Genomic DNA, 17,182 nt, shown 5'->3' on the forward strand with positions numbered 1-17,182 from the left:
AGAAACAAGGTTCCCATTGCTTTTCTGAGGCACCAAACCAGCATATCTGTTCCTTGATCAGAAGGCAAATGGCTGTACGGCGATATGGGAATGTATATGGGGCAAATGCTCTCTCCCACGCATGTGAGTTGTGAGCACAGCGTATAGCACCTAGACCTTGCTCTTGTCCCAGAACCAGGGGCAGGCTGAATGAATGGGGTTGTGAGCGCCCACGTGAACGCAACCTGAGTCCTCTTTGTACTGGCACAGCAGCACACGCAGCATGGATGTTCATAGCACAACAATCCTGGCGAAAGATGACAAACTTTGGCAAGGTTCTGGTTGTGCTAGCAACACCGTAAAGCATCTGCGTGCTCTTCGTGACTGAAAGAATTAARCTATCTATGGTAAGTAATTCCATAAAGAGAGGGCCTTACTGTCAGYGTTGCAAGGAACCTTGCAAAGTTCATTGCTTTGTTTGAAGTCTCAGCATTTAAAGCGGCCTGGTAATATGACAAGCAAGAATGCGCGCACATGCGTATATATACCCCTCTATATATCCATGCGCTGCGTTTTGCATTGTTTTCCCTACACAACCTTCTACCTGCAGAGTATTTCAGTGGTACTGCTTGGGCTCCAGATATTGAATGCTATCAGGGGAACAATCGTGATGTTCATGTCGTATATTTTCCTCTCCCTGCCTGTTCATGTGATGCTTGTGGCCACTCTGAGATCTTTAATTTCGTCTCTGTTCAGCTACAGGATAGTTATTGGTTTGCAGGCTTACCAGAGAGATGGGCCCAACCACATCGTGAGGGACTGTAGAAGCCTTGCCTACCTTTAGAAACCACAGACGATTACATCTCTSCATGCGTGATCATGGAGGTTGCACCTCCAAAGCATTTTACATCTGCTCAAAGAAGCAGAGTTTTATGTTTTAGCCTGCCTTTATGGTCAAGGGGAAATAAAAGGTGCTTTTAGGGTCAGACTCAGCTGCTTTATTTCAGATACCTTCATTGGAAGAGAAGAATCTAAGTTGAGCTGCCTATTTCTTCTGACACTAAACTGAGTCAGATTACTGGTATGAACTGAAATATCCAGTTTTATTGGTTTGTCACTCCTGCTTCCATGAGTCACCAGAGTTTAGGGCCTCAAGTTTGTAAATGAGTCTTTTGCTTGATTCTTTTTGAGAAAATGGTCCCATCTGGTCACTCTCCTGCCAGACGTGCAGGCCTTGACTTCATATCCGGACGGAGAAAGTTATACAGGAACAGAGATGTTAGGCAACAGGAGGGTCTGTTCCTCAGCCCAGCATCTGAGCTGCTGGATAAAACTTCATTCTTCAAAGCCGGGGGTGACAGGTTTGACAGTATGTTAAAATCAGTACAGCTTTGTCCTCRAAATACTCTTGAATTTTTGCTGCTGCTGTTCAGAAAAAAATGTGAGGAAACGGCTGGATCTCTGAACATACCCTCCAACGTGAGTTGTGCTTTAGACTTTCAATTCTGTAGAAATACTGGAAAAGAGGAAGAGGAGGAGCAGAAAAATGAATTTAAAGGTCACGTTAAGATTCAGTGTTTACTTCTGCCAACATGAAGCTCCAAAATTGTGAGATAGGCATCACAGACTTAAGATTTAAAATGTAAGGAGTCTATTCAGTTTCTGGATTTAAGGTATTTGGGRTGTATTTGGGTCATACTTCCAAGATTTGCAAGGAAACTTACTACTTTTTATTTATTTATTTATTTTTCTTCAAATGAGAGCTGGGACTCTCATGTAATTGCTTGTTTCCTGAAGTTGGGGCCTTTAAGTAAATATCAAATATCCTGAGATTCGTGTTAAAGTCACGAGTTGGCTATTCTGTTTTATGTTACTTTAGAGAAGATTTTATTTGCGTACTAGACCTAGATAGCTTTGAAGTTGCCATGCAAACCGAATTATCATTGGTGTTTGTTAGTTCTACTAATAGCTATTATAACAGCACTTGAGATACTTTTTCCAGTGAAAAATCTCTTTCACTGGAAAAATTTGGGAACGTATCAAAATGTTCRTTTTAGGTAAAGCTGAAAAGTTTCCTCTTGATTTCAGTATGTCTTCCATTATACTGCATGCTGTGTAGTAGAGGATGAATGACCTGAACTCTTCTAATACATTTGAAATGCTGGACTGGAAATTAGACAGTTCTTATTGAAAAGAAGCTTTTTGGGGGAAAATGAAAAAAAAAAAGAAAGAGGAAAAAAAGAAATCAAAACAAAATATTCTCATTAGATTTCATCTCCCCTAAAGTCTGAGGATTTTTGGCTTTTCATCCCAATTTGAGGCCAAGTATTAGAAACATAGAAATCTCAGAGTATTTTGCCATAAAACGTTCAACTTTTGACTAGTCTTTTTTATTATTTCAGGCTAGAATGAAGACTGTAGTAGAAATGCCACAATACAATTTATTTGGTAACAAATACATCTTTTATTTTCTTGTGCTTTGCTTTTCATTTTTATTGTTGACCTATTTCAAAAGCAACTGTTGCAGGCCAACGAAGAACATACATTGATGCAACATTAATAAGTATAAAGAAGCTTAAATTATAGAAATAGCTACCTTTGTCACACGTTAGTAGTTTTACTCTCTATTCGGCAGATCTATGGTGGATAAAATTGCGTGTGAAGGGATGAAGGGGGAGAGACTCAGATAACACTGGTAGTATCTGATCTAGGAAAATGAAGGAGATGGATCCATGCAGAGACCTATTTTATTTTCTGCTGGCAATTAGCATTAGTAATATTGTATCTGGAAAGCTGGAACTGCCACAGATAATGACATTATTGCTTCTGAGATGATTTATCTATTTCTAATAAGAATGACTTGAATCAATGGGGGATGTGGGGACTCCGCACCTCTGAAGGCACTCTTACGTGCTTTTAATCAAATAAAAGATTTTAGATATCCATCGTCAGGAGCAAAAACAGTTTGCTTTAATGCTGTAAGGTGAAACAGGTTTGCTCTGAACATTTCACAGCTGTGTTGCTTAATATATCTGCAGCCACATAAGGCTGCTGAATTAATTCACGTGCTGCTCCTGAGGTACGAAGCTGTCTGTCACTGCCTTTTCCCTTCGGCACCTTCTGCTGCGCTCCTGTGACTGGGATTGGGCTCTGGGGTGCTGGCTATTTTTTAGATGCCTTTTGGGGGATCCAGTCCCTATTTTTGCTTTTGGACTGGAAGCTCTGGATATTGCTTGTGGGCTAAAASAGCCTCAGCAGTGAGCAGTGAGGACGGGTGCATGGCAGTGCTGGGGTCAACCAGTGAGCTGGTGTCTGTCCGCGGTGCCCTGGGCTCTGCTGGTCCCTGTTCAGCATCGGGCTGTGCAGTCCTGACTAGTTCTGACTTTGATCTGAGACAGGAAGCCTGATTTTTGTCTTCCTGAAATTACAGCAGTTCTGCTCTGATGTAAATTCATTGGCTGCCAGYGAGCTACCGTTTTTTGACATAACGCAAATGACATGAGAGATGGGTCCAAACCATAGAAATAGCCTGATAGATAGTGTGCCGCCCTTGCAGCGTTTCCAGGCTGGCTCGACTCAGCTCCTCCTGTTTCAGCTGCAGTAGAAATTCACTGACTTTGCTGTACTCGCATGGYGCTATTCACATTCTTCATCAGTGCTGCAGGTGAGGCAAGTATTTCTTGCCGTCTTTCAGCTGGAGAAACTGAGGGACAGAGGGTCAGTAGCGCCCAGAGCTACCTGGTGAGCTAGAGGGAGAAGCAAGCTTAGAACACGGGATTTCCCATCTCCTTGGGGCTGTGTTGCAGCTGCTAAACGTGCTCTCCTGAAACTTTGCCAGGGCACAAAAGAATCAAAAGATGTCTTGATCCTCTGAGCTAAAACGCAAACCGCTGCCTGACTTCGTAGCAGTGAAGTTGTGATGCAAGCTTTAGCTTGCGCAAGAGTGGCAGGGATAGTGGTGCCAGGCAGTGCCCCATGGCATCGGTGATGCACAACACCCTAGGCTGCTGCGCCATCGAAAGCAAACCCAGCGTACGCCCCAGCAGCTGTCTCATCTCTCCCCAGGACGGTGACCGTGTGTGAGTGTTAAGCAAAGATCCTCCAGCCCAGAGGAATGTAAAATCCTTTCTCATCCTGTCTATGTTGTGGGTTTTGGGTGTTTTTTGGTTTGGTTTGGGTTTTTGTGCATCTGGAGAAAGAGGAGCAAGCTTGGGCTTTCTCCATTTGCTATCTGCTTAGGAAGGTTAGGGGAGCTGGGAGCCAGGGACTAACGCGCCCCATTCTGTCGCAACGTCCCAACATCAACACCCTCTGATCTATGGTATCTTGAGAGTTTGCAGCTCTTGTGTGGAGATGGAGTATGAATAAGGGCCCCCAGTGTATTGGGAATCGGGCCTGTGGGTCTCCCGTGTCAAGTGAGTCATAATGTATTAGATCCGAGGACTTCCCCCACGGGTGTTTAGTCTCAACAAACCCAGCTAATTCAGATTTAACTTAGCTCTTAATATGCTACATTGCTGAGTCTTCTAATTAATGCCACATGTTGCAGTCAGCTGTCATACTGAATAAATGTTTACAAAGCTATTAATGTACTGTATTTGTAAACCAGACCCAGCTCCTTTTTGGAAATCATGTGGTATGTGTTTTCCCCTCAAAGATGAAAAAAAGTTTTTTTTTTTTTTTTTTTTTAACTATAACAAATACTTTATATTTGCAGCAACAGCCACTTCCCAAGAATTTGTTGCTAACTTTCTGGAGCTGCAACCATCATCCAGGGAAAGGGGCGCAGAGACAGAGCTTGCGCTCTCGAACCAAAAGGCGCTCTGGTAAAGCCAAGCCGCTGAGCCTTCCTGCTGGGTCGGGTAGGAGGCAGTGACAACATCTCATCCAGGATCAGGCAGAGCCCGCGGTGGGAGCGTGTGGGCAGCTCTCCTATATGCAGGGACCCAACTATCTTCCTCCTCCTCCTGCCAYGTGAGCAGACACGTACGGCCACAACTGAGAAAAAATGGAGCAAGAAATGTCAGGAAGCGGTCTGGGGGCCTTTTTCTTGGAGACTGTGTCGGGACTGGATCCCTGRCTGGGCACCAGCATCCCCATAGGGCTGGAGCTTCACCGGCAATGGGATGGGATGGCTGGGGCTGTTAGGACTGGCAGAGAGGTGGACTGGCAAGATAGGAGGTCCCTGGTTTTCCCCAGGGCTGCTGCCAAGCTGCTTGCTTTGCAGAAGTTCACACTTTCCATTTACTTAGGGTTTTTTTTTTTGGGGGGGGTGTGTTTAATTTCTTTCTAGGATTCTAGGGAAACAGTTTTCTTATGCTCAGATTCATGCACTTCTGTTTCATCTTTAATCTGCTGCAGAAACAATAAGAGATGCCAAAGCACTTGGAAAAGCTTTGCAGTGCAGACTTRGAGTCCGTGTTCCTTCACAGGCTCTTCTGTTACTTCAGAGAAGACGCTTAGGCCTGGGAATTTAGGTTCCCAGTGCCTTGAGGAGAAGGTGAATGTCCTTATAGAGCTAACTGGAAAAGTTTTAATTTTAGCAATAGATTAAGAAATATCACTGGTGTTTTCACTGTTTTTAACCGGCTGTAATAGAGCTTAACACACGTTACATTTTTGGAAGACTGAATAATGATTCCTATTCAGGTAAACTGAAGCAAAGGACTTAAATGACTTCACTAGTGGGGCTCAGCCTGGAGGAAAGCTGAAGCCTTGTGGCTCTGTAGGCTTCAGGTGGGTTCCCTAAGACAGAGATTGTCTGGAGACCTAGACATCTAAGTGTGACACCATCAAGTGACTGCAAATCCAACATACCCTGTTGAGGCAAAAGTAAGAGCCTTCTTCTGATGATTCTCTGAACCTAATTAAAAAGCTTAGAGTAATTACAATATAACAGTAAGTTTGGAAAAGAAAAAGGTTTTCTTGCTTAGATGTGAAATACTTTTCCATCCTTCTCCCTCTCCTTTTCTATCCTGTGCAGCTCTCAGGCAATGATAAGCTACAACCTGGACATAGATTGTATTTTTGCCTAAAAATTATAGGTAGTCCTTCCATTCAGAAAATATTTCATAGGTGCTTCATCAGCGAATGAGACTGTGCAACTTAAGAACTGCACCTTGCAGCTATACTGTTTTGTTTAGTGTTTATTTATAAGCGATCTCTAAAGCAGGACTGAGGCAACAGGAGATACTGGCTTTTTGGTGCCCAGTAGTAGATGCAAAGCCCTATGGTATCATCTGCTTCTCGCAAGGTGGGCTAGCTGTGTGCCCCATGGGGCATTGAATGCACTGTCAGAAATCAGCAAATGTAGTGGCTAAATAAGTATACATCATTGTAATAATTGTGTGATAGGAAATGACTTAGATGTTATGCGTGAGGGCCACCAGGAGTCTTGGTCCTCCGGCCTGCGTGAGCAGGTGGGAAGGTGGAGCGTACCCCCGGTTCATTTGGGTGTGTGTGCCAGGTAGCGTGCACTGGGTCAGCCCTGCCTYGCGGTGTGGGCACAACCACGGGGCCAAACGTGGCTGGGGGCATGCTCTGGCATGGGTGCCGGTGGCGGTGGTACCTCTCCCTAGAGGTAATAATCCGCTAGCAGAGTTAACACGGCCGTGTGCACCTAGGTATTAGCTGTTTCATCTACAGGTTTTGCTAACGTAACATGTCATGCTAATATGTGTGCCGTCTGCTCGGCTCTGGCCCACCAGTCAGGGCCTCGTCTTCAACAAGAAGGAGTGCAAAGCAAGCTGGATTTTAATCTGGGGCCGTGGCTTCAGCGTGGCTCCTAGATCCCCTCCGGACTGGGTTTTGAGTTGCCACCCTGCTCAAAGAACCTAAGGCATCTTGCCCTCACTTGGGTCTTCACCGAAGCTAAGCACACACCTGTTCTTGCCACGGAGCCACGTCGTCCCCGTCCTCARTCCCCCTTCTTCCCGGCCTGCCTCACCGACAGGGAAGTGTGCTCATAACGTTAAACTCCCCTCATTAGGCAGAACATTCCTCTTTTTAACCTCTTTAACCTGCAGCATTCCCAGTGGGAGAACCCTGTCTCCATACTTCTCAACTGCTCCTAATTAGATTGGGCATTTCTTGCCTCCACTGTATATTTACAATTTGGGAACAGGAAAAAATACAGCCTGCACTTAAGGGCTTTCTTCCCTTGGTTTGCTTCCCCTGCTTGATATTTTGGACAGCAGGAGGTGGAAATTTTAAAGCCCAGAGGAACAAAACTTGTTTGGGATGGAGGATCTGCACTGGTTAGAACGTTCTTTGGGCAGCCCTAATTTTGTATCTGGATGAATTTTTACATCAGCTTTCACTTTTTTATTTCCCTCCTCCTCTCCCCTTGCGCGCGTGTTCATCCCCCCCTCCATTGTCTGCCTTTTGCTCTTATTCTGCCATCAGCCTTTTAATAATATTATTGTTGATGTCTTTTCATTCCTGATGCCAAACCTGATTTGGAGATCACGGTACTGAGGGTTTCATTTTGAGCACTGTAGACAGAAAACTGAAGTCCTAAGTGACTGGAGCCCTCAGCCAATCTAATTGTTATTGACATTTGTGTCTGATTGTTCATCAAGGGGGATTTGACTTGCAGGCCAAATCATTCTATTACTGGGGTTCCTTTCAGCCTTTTCTCAAACAAAAAAACCCAACCCAGTCGGCGGCAAAAGGATCAATGGCAATATCGCTAGATGTCCATCTCGTTGTGTGCGCGGGGGGAGCAGAGGAGGAGGAGGGACGAGACCATGCGTGTTCCGTTCGTGATGGAAGCGCGAGCAGAAGATTGGCGCAACTGCCGTATTGCGTTACAGGGGGAAAAAAGGATCTCATTAAAAGACTACCGTTTTCATGGCAAGGTGAAGGAGGCAGAGGAAGGAGGGGCTGGCAGGGCTAATTATATTAAGGTCATTTCACCTGTCAAAACTTTCCCTTTAGTGATATCCCTGGTGCCCTGGGATAACATCCAGATTTGTCCTGAATGGCGTCTCTGTTCCTGCTTAGGAACCTTGACTGGTAGCTCATGAAGCGAGCTCATGAAAGGAGCCCTGAAGGCACCCTTTTGCCTCCTTTTCACCTCCTGCTCTCCTTTGATTTTTTTTGCTTACTCCTCTTGAGTTTCACAGCGGGTAATGAGGAAGCCCCGGTTCTGTTGCGCTTCTCACCACTGCTCGAGCTTCCCCCAGGAAGCTGCCGAGCCGACCAGCGGGCCAAATTCATCGAATCCCGCTCAGACATGCAGTCCTTCGCCCTGCGTTTCATTTTTGGCCTGGAAGAAGGTTCCCATCTGTGCATTTCTAACCTATTTGCACCCAGCCGTAATGCTAGTTTATCCCCCTTGAAAGCTCTCCTCTCCTCGTGAGCAGGGAGGGATGGAACAAAGCTGATTTTGCTCGCTAGACTAATGTTAGAAGTGAGGTATCCAGAACGGTGCAAACGTAGAGATGAAAACAGCAACATGGGAAACGCTCGGCCTATTCATCTGAAACAGGCAGGGATGAGGGGTGGCTGGTAAACCAAGGCATCCTGTTGATGAACCCAAGAATTACCTGGCCTCCTTCAGAGGATTGTTCTGAGTCATTAAGTTACTTCATTTTCTAGGAGTTGGGGGGGTAGATTTTACAGTTAATCTTTCTTTGAAGGTAGGTGGAAGCTGTGCAGATGGCCTCGCTTTGCTAACATTAACAGGTACGAATAATTTGGGCAAGAAGGCGATGGAAGTTGCACAATAGGGTTCATTCATGATCACGTGGGTTACACTTGTTGCCACGGGAACGGAGCAGAAATTTCAGAGATCAAAGGCCTCTCGCCAAAAGTTGCTACCTAAATGCATTGAATAGAATGAAAGAGAACTGCAAAGCAGGCGGAAGTGCACCAAATTTGTGCGGCCTTCGGCAACTAGCTCAGTGAGTCAGATTTATCCTGCTGAAGTAGCATCGCTGGAGTTGAGAGATGGATTTGGCTTAACATGCCCTGCCTTTGATAGATGCTTAAGAATAGGAGTGAGTCATGGTCAGCTGTGACACAGAGCAGAATCTGATGAGTTTCCCTAAGATGGGGCATATTTGGATCCTGGGACTGGGTTTGTGGGTAGGAAAATGAGCACAACTACATATTTGCTTTTTTAAATAATTATTGCATTAGAGAGGTGAGCAGAAGGCCTTGACCTGTGGYTGTAGAGTGGAACTGCTTCGTGGAAGTTTACTGTTAGGGATCGAATGTTGGTCATCTGTATTTGGTTCTGTTAATTGTGTTAAAAGGCCTTTAGTGTAAAAAAAAAAATGATTTTTTACAAGAAAAAAAAACTTTGATTACYGTTTGTACTTTAGAGAAGGCCTGAGGGAATCTCTTTTCAAACTGTGAGACAGGTAGTATCTGCCCAACCAAGCTTTACTCTTCTGGGCTCTTCACACATATGATTAACAGCAGTGCTAGCAGCCTGCCTCCTATTTCTGTTAAACTGTTCGGTGAAGTGCTTTTCTTCTATCCTCACTGCTACTGAGCCAAGTTCATCCAGCAGGACCAGAACCGCCCAGACTTGTCTTTGACTTTTTTACTGCATTGTATGTTTTTTGTGGAGCCTCTTGGGAGGATAGTTCTCAAGAAGGACCACGGCCTCCATTGCAGAGGCAGATAATGGCGTGGATGTACGAGAGGATTCTTTGACCCTAATGAACACGGGAATGTTCAAATGTGGAGAGTGCTGTGCTCTCCCGCTCTTGCTAAAATGCAGCTTTAGGGCCAGCCCAGGTGGTAGTACAAAAATGCTACAGACCTGCTGAAGATGCCTGGATACCCTTTCTCCTTAACATGAATCGCAGCTTTGGCCCTGAGCAGAATGGATGAGTGCTTTTAAATGCTAGTGCCCTTTTAGAAAAGAGCCTGCCAGAGTTTTGATCGTATCGGAGATGATGGGAAGCAAAATAATGTGCTGGGTCTGACACCGGAGTATCCATCCCMCGTCTCGCTTCTGACAGGTGTTCATGCCAGCCAAGTGAGACAGGGATGGCGACAAGCCTTCCAAGGCAGCGATGTTTCCAGTGCAGTAACCTGAATCATTTTAAAGAGCAGAACACAGGAGACAAAGCGTGGTATTGTAGGCAGCAAAGGTTGAATGAGAAGACCCTTGGGAGCCCCACCACTTCTCTCTTTAATCTGATCAGCAAGCAACATTCTTGTAATTCCCTCCAGGTCATTCTGAATTCTTCCAGTTTCTCAGCTAGGTTGAAGCCTTCCTTTTGGATATTAAATAATCTACAGGCTTAGAAAAAGCAATGCAGCAGGAGCAATGCAAAACTTAGTCTAGTTAATATCAGAAACCCCATYAGGAAATTTTGGCATATTTCTTCCAGTGTCTCTAGGACTCAGTAATTGAGGAGTTAGCGTGCATTGTGCTCTCTGCTTTTRAACTACTTGGCAATGCCATTCCGAAAAGGATGTTCCTGGCATGTTGTTTAACATAGTAGACTTGCTTAATTCAGGTGAAGCAACAGTTTCTGCTCTAACACAGACGCTAGACTGCTTGGGTGAGAATCGCACAGCCTGGAGAACCCTCCAGTCGGTCAGGGAAACAAGTCTGACGTTGCAACCACTAATAGCTAATCGCAGCCTGCTCCCTGGCTGACTCTGTTGTAGTGGTCAGTTAGAGCTGRGTGGCTGGTGAAATGGTCCACAAAGAGGAAAAAAAGAGACCTTATGTATGCGTGAATCCACAGTCTCTAAATCTTTAAGCAATGCATTCTGAAAACTTATGTGTTGGGAGCAGAGTCTAAGTGTCTCTTAAAGGGACCGAAGGCAAGTCAATACCAGCTGCAGACCTACTTTGCCTAGGTAATAACTGCAGTCAAGACGYAGTGGTACGTTTCAGAGCGACTTGCAGGCTTGCAGAGCCACCGGTCCGTGYGGAGTTCTTCACCGCCTCCTCTCTGTAGCCATCTTTATTCACAGAAGCTAGACGAATGCTCATGTGGCTGCGCTGACCACGACTACAACTTCACCTTCACTTGAAGCCTTACTTCAGGCTCAGTGTTGGTGTATTTGAGTGGCTTCTCCCTGTGGACATGAGTGTACATCTCTCTCAAGGAGCAGAGGTGCTGCTTCCTAGCATCACTGTCGTTCTGCTCAGAAAAGAGAGGTGCTGCGAGGTCTGCTCTGCCTGTCCTCTCAGAAATCTGCCAAAACCCACATTTGTTGACTGAAAGTCAAGCTGCAAAATGTATTTACTCTCTCAGGACTCAGGCAAGGCTTTTAATGGATGGGAAGAGGGATGATAGTGCAGGGCAAGGGAACAGGTGACTATTAGGGCTAATGAAAGCAAGGCCGGCTTGATATTCAAATCCCTTCTCTGGGGCATGGTACAGGGCATAGCTGCACARTGAGGTGGGAAGATGAATCAAGATGATTAAAGCTACTTTTCCATGTCCTCAGTGTGAAGTGGAGTTCGCATTACCAGCATTGCTTGTTCCAGCTGCCACGAGGAGACTCTTTCACTGACTTCAGCGGCTGGAAACTCCAGCCTTACGTGAAACTCCAAGAATTTCACTGAAGATTTTAGATTATCCTGAAGAGGTCAGATTATTTTGAGAAGAAAAATGTTGTTATTCTTCTGAGAACTTTATTTAGAAAAAGAATATTTTTTCTTCCAAAATACACAAAAGAAATGTTTTTACCCTAGAAATGCATAGATGTGCTAGGCACCTGCGAGTATGGTTTTCTTGGGGCTAGCTACCGCTCCCCACTTTATTGTTCATTTCCCTGCTCTCCGGCATGTTCCTATATGCTGTCCCGAAGACCTCTCATTCTGCCCTAGGGTGCACTAAATTCCCACAGGGTACCCTCTCCATAGCTGGACCCTAGTTGCCCCATCATCGGCACGTTCATGCGACATTGAGCTCCCAGAAATCCCTCTGAGATGCTTCACTGCCCTCACCGAATCCCCATTGTAAGCAACAGACGTTTTCCGGTAGATATTATTGGGCTTTTAATAAAGTGATAAAGCCAAAAAGAGAACATCAGCTGGATATTGTACATCCCGCAGTCAGATGAGCTGTGCTTTGTGTCTTCCGCTRTGAATAACTGGAAAACTTTCCTCCTGGTTTACTGCTGATTTTCCGCCTGCTGGAGCTCTTTGCAAGATGATTCCCCCTTACTTCCAAGGTGAAAACCTTTACGTGGCTAAGGAAAATGCTTAGGGAGAGACGGATGAGTTACGAAATATCTATTGACGATTTCCACATCCTGTGTAAGTGTGGTAGAAACAAGCAGATCCTTCTGGCTGTTCACTTTATTCCAGTTGTTCACTATTTCAGCTTTCTGCTTTGATTCTTCTTGCTCCAAAATACTATWGCCAAGCCAGGCTGAGCAGCACACGTCTGTTTTCTTTTTTTTCTAAGTTTCGGAGAGTTTGCCTGCCCCATCTTTGCTTTGTTATTTCTTTTCTTTACCTTTGCTCTATCTTAAAAGATCTGTTGCTGATGACTGGTATCAATACAAAGCAAGTTCAAAGTTGCCACTGAAATTTTTTAAATGGGGAAAAAATTGGTGAAATTCTTGTGATTCTCCCTCTCCTTGATCATGTGAACAAATACCAGATTTTTGTACAAAAGTTTATGAAAAATTCAAATAGAAAGTGGGGGTSATTAAACTGAGAACAGACTGGTTGGACGTATTTTTGAGCAGGTGCCCCTGTGGATGAGTTGGCCCCTGGCAGATGTAATGTCTGKGGCATCTGAGTCTGAGTGACTTGGGTATTTGTGGTGGGAGATGGAAAACTATGAAGTTCTAGGTTCACTGGTGACTGATTGCCACCACTGCCAGGCTCCAGCTCTTCATGCCACCTGAGAGGAGCTAGGCCTGGAAGAAGGTGAGTAGAYACCAAGGCTGCCACCTCTCAGAAGTGAGCGCCTTCAGTTTAGTTTTGAGGGGGAGCTCTGGGACACTAAACGACTTGGAAAAACTGTTGCTTCTGCCCTGAGGAGCAAGGGAGGCTGCTGAGCCAGGGCAGTGCACCTGGCAAAGTTCACCTGCGTTTTAGCAGTAAGGTTTGAACGACCAAGCTCAAGGGAGCTCTCTGGTACCCGCCGCCCCCCCCCGCCTCGCGGGCCTGTTCGCCGCGGACGTATTCAGCGTTGCGACGCGCCCCGTCGGGTGAAGACGCCGGGTAGCTTGTGCTGGTGCCGCGGCTCGCTGGGACGGCGCGCCGGTGAGATGCGAGCGGGTGGCAGAGCGCGCCGGGCTCCGGGGCGTTCCCCCGTGCCTGGGAGAGCGCTCTGCGCTCCCCTGCTCTCGCGTGCTCTGCGTGCGGAGTAGGCGGACCGGAGCTCTGAAAGCTACGTTTCATTTAGTAATTAATTAGTGATTCTTGACCCTAGGCAGCTTCAGCCCGCTGACAATAACGAGATTGCAGCCTGTGTATAAGCTAGACTCTGTGCCCTTACCACTCTCATTACATTTGCTGAAATCCTTTGCAACAAAGACGCAGACTGCCTGGCAGGGCAGGGATAAAACCTCTTTCTCTTCGGGTTTTGAGTTGTTTTGCTGCAGAGTTACTGGGGACACCAAGCTCTGTTGTTGCTGCCGAGGTGTTTTTCTTTTTTTTTCCTTTTTTTTCTTTTTTTCTTTCCCTCCATACGCCACAGAGCTCTCATACTTGGCTCCGGTGGCTCTTCTCTCCAGGGAATTGCTTCCACAGTATAGGGTAGCGTCAGAAGAGAGTTTGCTCAAACTGACCACCCAACCTGCTTCCAAGCTGAAGCATGAGCTCAGTTTTTTTTTTTTTTTTTTTTTTTTTTTTTTTTTTTTTTTTGTAATCCTTCCCCCAATGCCCTCTGCAGGCTTGAAAGGAATAGAGCGACTACCTGGCAGTGCAGAGGAGGAGTGTGGTGGGGCTTGGTCTACAGCAGGCTGAGGCTACCCAGGCTCCAGAAGCACTGTCTTTGCACACGAGCAGGCGTTGTGCTGGTAAGGACTTGGCAATGGCTTCGCAGCCACCCTGAACGCACCCAGGCGGTGACACCGTCTGTGCCAGGTGCCTGGCGCAGTGCTGCAGCAAAGAGGTGAGCTCCGAGGCTGCTGTCAGCATGCTTTCGTTGTCAGAGGTGGAAGTGCTCTCRTGCTCAGGCTGTTTTTAATCATTCGCTGGGAGACTGCGGGAGCTCCCAGGGTGATGGAGAGGCCTCAGTGTTTCCTAGCTGAAAGCATCTGTGGAGGTGCGCTCCCTTGCCTTAGTCAGAGCCAAACCTTGCATCAAGAGCAGAACTTGTGCCAAGCACCTGGGTGGTTACTTGGTGACTCTAATAGCAGGTCTAGATGACTGGCAGCTCCAGGCATGTTGGAAGCTGTGCTGAGCCCCAAGCACAAGGAATTTGTGGTGAAGTGACTGTTTCTCCTAAATTATCATGTGTCTCAAAACAGTGCAGTGCACTTAGTCTTCCAGGGAAGGTATAAAATCTTCGTGGTAGTAGTAAAGCAGCTCTGAAAAAAGGGGGCTTTGGCTTGCCAAGGTGGGTGCTTGTCACAGTATGCAATTACTGATGCTTGTGAGCCATTCAGTGTCTCTGCTTGAGCAAGGGATGAGTCCCTGCTGCCTCTCTTTCCCTGGAAGAAAATATCAGCCGATGCTTCTGACAAGCCAAACGTGCTTCCGAGTAGGAAARATCAGAAGAGATTCATTCATTTCCCTGACTTAGTCTAGTGTGAGCAAACTTCGTAAGGACCTGGTCCCAGAACTTTCCAATGTTCTGATTGCCTTTAGGAGTCCTAAGATCGTGGTTGTGGRATGGGTGGGAAGAAGGATCAGGAGTGAGTGAAGTGGCATGGTGGCTCTGGCTGAGGGAATCACAGCTCTCACGTGCCCCATGGGCTCTGGCAGTGTCCACATGGTGCTGCGTTCCTGCATTTTTAAGGAACGCTGTTGCACAACGTTGGTGCTGTGTACCCCAGTGTGTCCGCGTGGGAGGCTGTAGAGTTCAGGTCTGAGATTTGTCTTTGTGCCACACGTGTTGTTGGAGGCCCCCATGCAACATCTCTTCAACTTCAAGATGCCCAGCGCAGGGCATGCAAGTGCTTCATTAATAGCTCGTTGTCTTCCTCGTTAGCGCTGCCCAGACTGCCTAGCACAGTGCAAGGAATGCAGCACAGTGCAACGTGGCCCTGCACTAAAGAGAAAAGCAGTAGAGCAGAGCCAGATGTTGCCACATCTATGGTGAAGTGGAGTGGCTGAAAGTTGTCACAGGGACAAGTGAGATGTTGACGTATCTGTCCAAMCCTGCTCCTGCTCTTTGCAGCTACCTTCCCTGCCTCAAACCCTCCTTCATCCTTTCCATGTTCTCCCACCCTTGTTCCTTACATCTTCTGTGAGAGACTAGAAGGGGCTGCATCAGGGCAAAACTTTCTCCAGGCTTGGTGGCCCCTTCTAATCACAGCAGAAGACTGTTTCCATTCCTCTTTGACCTCTGTGGGTATTACACGGGGAAGAGATGAAGAGAGATTTCTGCTGTAGCACTTGGAGCAYACGCATCACTGGCAGCGCTGATGGGGGACTACAGTCCTCTTAGCTCCACTTCTTCACTGGACCCACCCACCAAATCCTCTCCCCCTGCAGTGTGGCACTTTGTATGACATGGTATGATCGGATACTGTACACTCCTTGGAAAAAACATGCTCAGTGACGACTTTTGTTTTAAGCTGCGTAATTGCTAGGGAAAACATACCCTCTTCTAGTGGCTTTTCTTTTATTGTCATGTTTAGGAGRTTTTTTTGCATATCATAACATTTTGTCTGTTTTTTCTGAAATCGTTCCATGAAGGAATGATTGTTTGCACAAACGGACTGACATGTTGATACAGGCTGACAACTGCACGGCTAAGACCAAAATAAAATGTAAAGTAAACACATTTGCATAAGTTTATAATATGACCCAGTTCTTAGGAAGCAGAGGAAATGGGGAGATCTGAATCTCAGTAGCTTATCTGCCATCTCCTCTTTCTGCTTCTCCCCTCATTCTTAACCTCTGCTCCTTGAATGCCATGGGAGAGTTGTCTGGATTTTTCCATTTGGATTTGGAACAACAGGTCCCTCATGCASATTGCTTGTGTTTTTGTTTTGCTTAGAAGGGAGGGCATGGAGGAGGGAGCGTTCCCAGCTTTCCCTTCATGTGAAACTGGTCAGTCTTTCTATCCTTTTTCTTCTCAGTTACACTTTAAAAGGCTTCTGTCAATGTATTTTCCGTCATTCTAAAATTGCATTGACATCCTGCTGTTTTGTGTCATAACTATGTACCATCTCAAAATGCTGATTTAGTACTATCTTTTTCTCGATCTGCTTCTGGCATGATTTCCCAAAGGAAAGAAAAACTTCTGAGATCTATTTTCCAGATGAGGAAATGTAGCACAGAACAAGTGGCTTCCTCATGGCTGACCAGCAGCTCGATGGTGGAGGCATAAGTGGGACACCAATGTGCCATCTTCCATAAAGCACTTCCAAAAAAAAAAAAGTGAATCCTGAAAAATACATGTTGAAGAGTCTTCTCTAATCCCATCCCACTAGGAACCAAAAGGAGACCTTGTAGTCAAAACTGCAGTGAGCCTGTGCTGCAAAGCTGGAGGGGAAAAATAAAGGCGGTCTCGAGAAGGTCATGGCAAAGCCTTGTAGCAGAAAAATGGTTAAAACTGACTGTCAGATAGAAAAGATGGACTCCAGGTCCAGCCCTTGGAAAGACATTTCTTTAGCTTGCATAATTTCTCCTCCTGATTAGAGGCCTGTCTGGCTCTTGGGTTTTCTGCAAGCAGCTGTTGGTCAAGGAACTGCTAARCTCAACGCAATGGTGTCATCAAGTCTGGGAACCTCAGAAGTCCAGCAGCTTTCTGCAAGGCCATCCCCAAGGGAACTGCCATGTCCATGGCCCTGAGCTTTAGAGCTGATAACGGAGGGCGGAGATAAACTTCCTAATAGCTTTGAGCATAGTCGCTTCCTTTTTGACAAGAAGCAGCCAATACATGGTGAATTATCTGGCCAATACTGCCCTTATGAGCAATTCCATATTGTGTGGATCAGAATAATATGGTTTCCAATGTTTCTGAAGATAATTAGATGCCCTGGTCTCTTAGGATATGAGGAATTTATAGGCACAGTCATTTAGCATGTGAATTTTTAGAGGACAGGGAGGTTTAAGCGAGTATTTCTTTCCAACTTTCCTTCTGGCAAT

Source organism: Rhea americana, unplaced genomic scaffold (assembly GCF_003343005.1).
Source record: "Rhea americana isolate MKP2758 unplaced genomic scaffold, rheAme1 scaffold_128, whole genome shotgun sequence".
Classification (NCBI taxonomy): Eukaryota; Metazoa; Chordata; class Aves; order Rheiformes; family Rheidae; genus Rhea; species Rhea americana.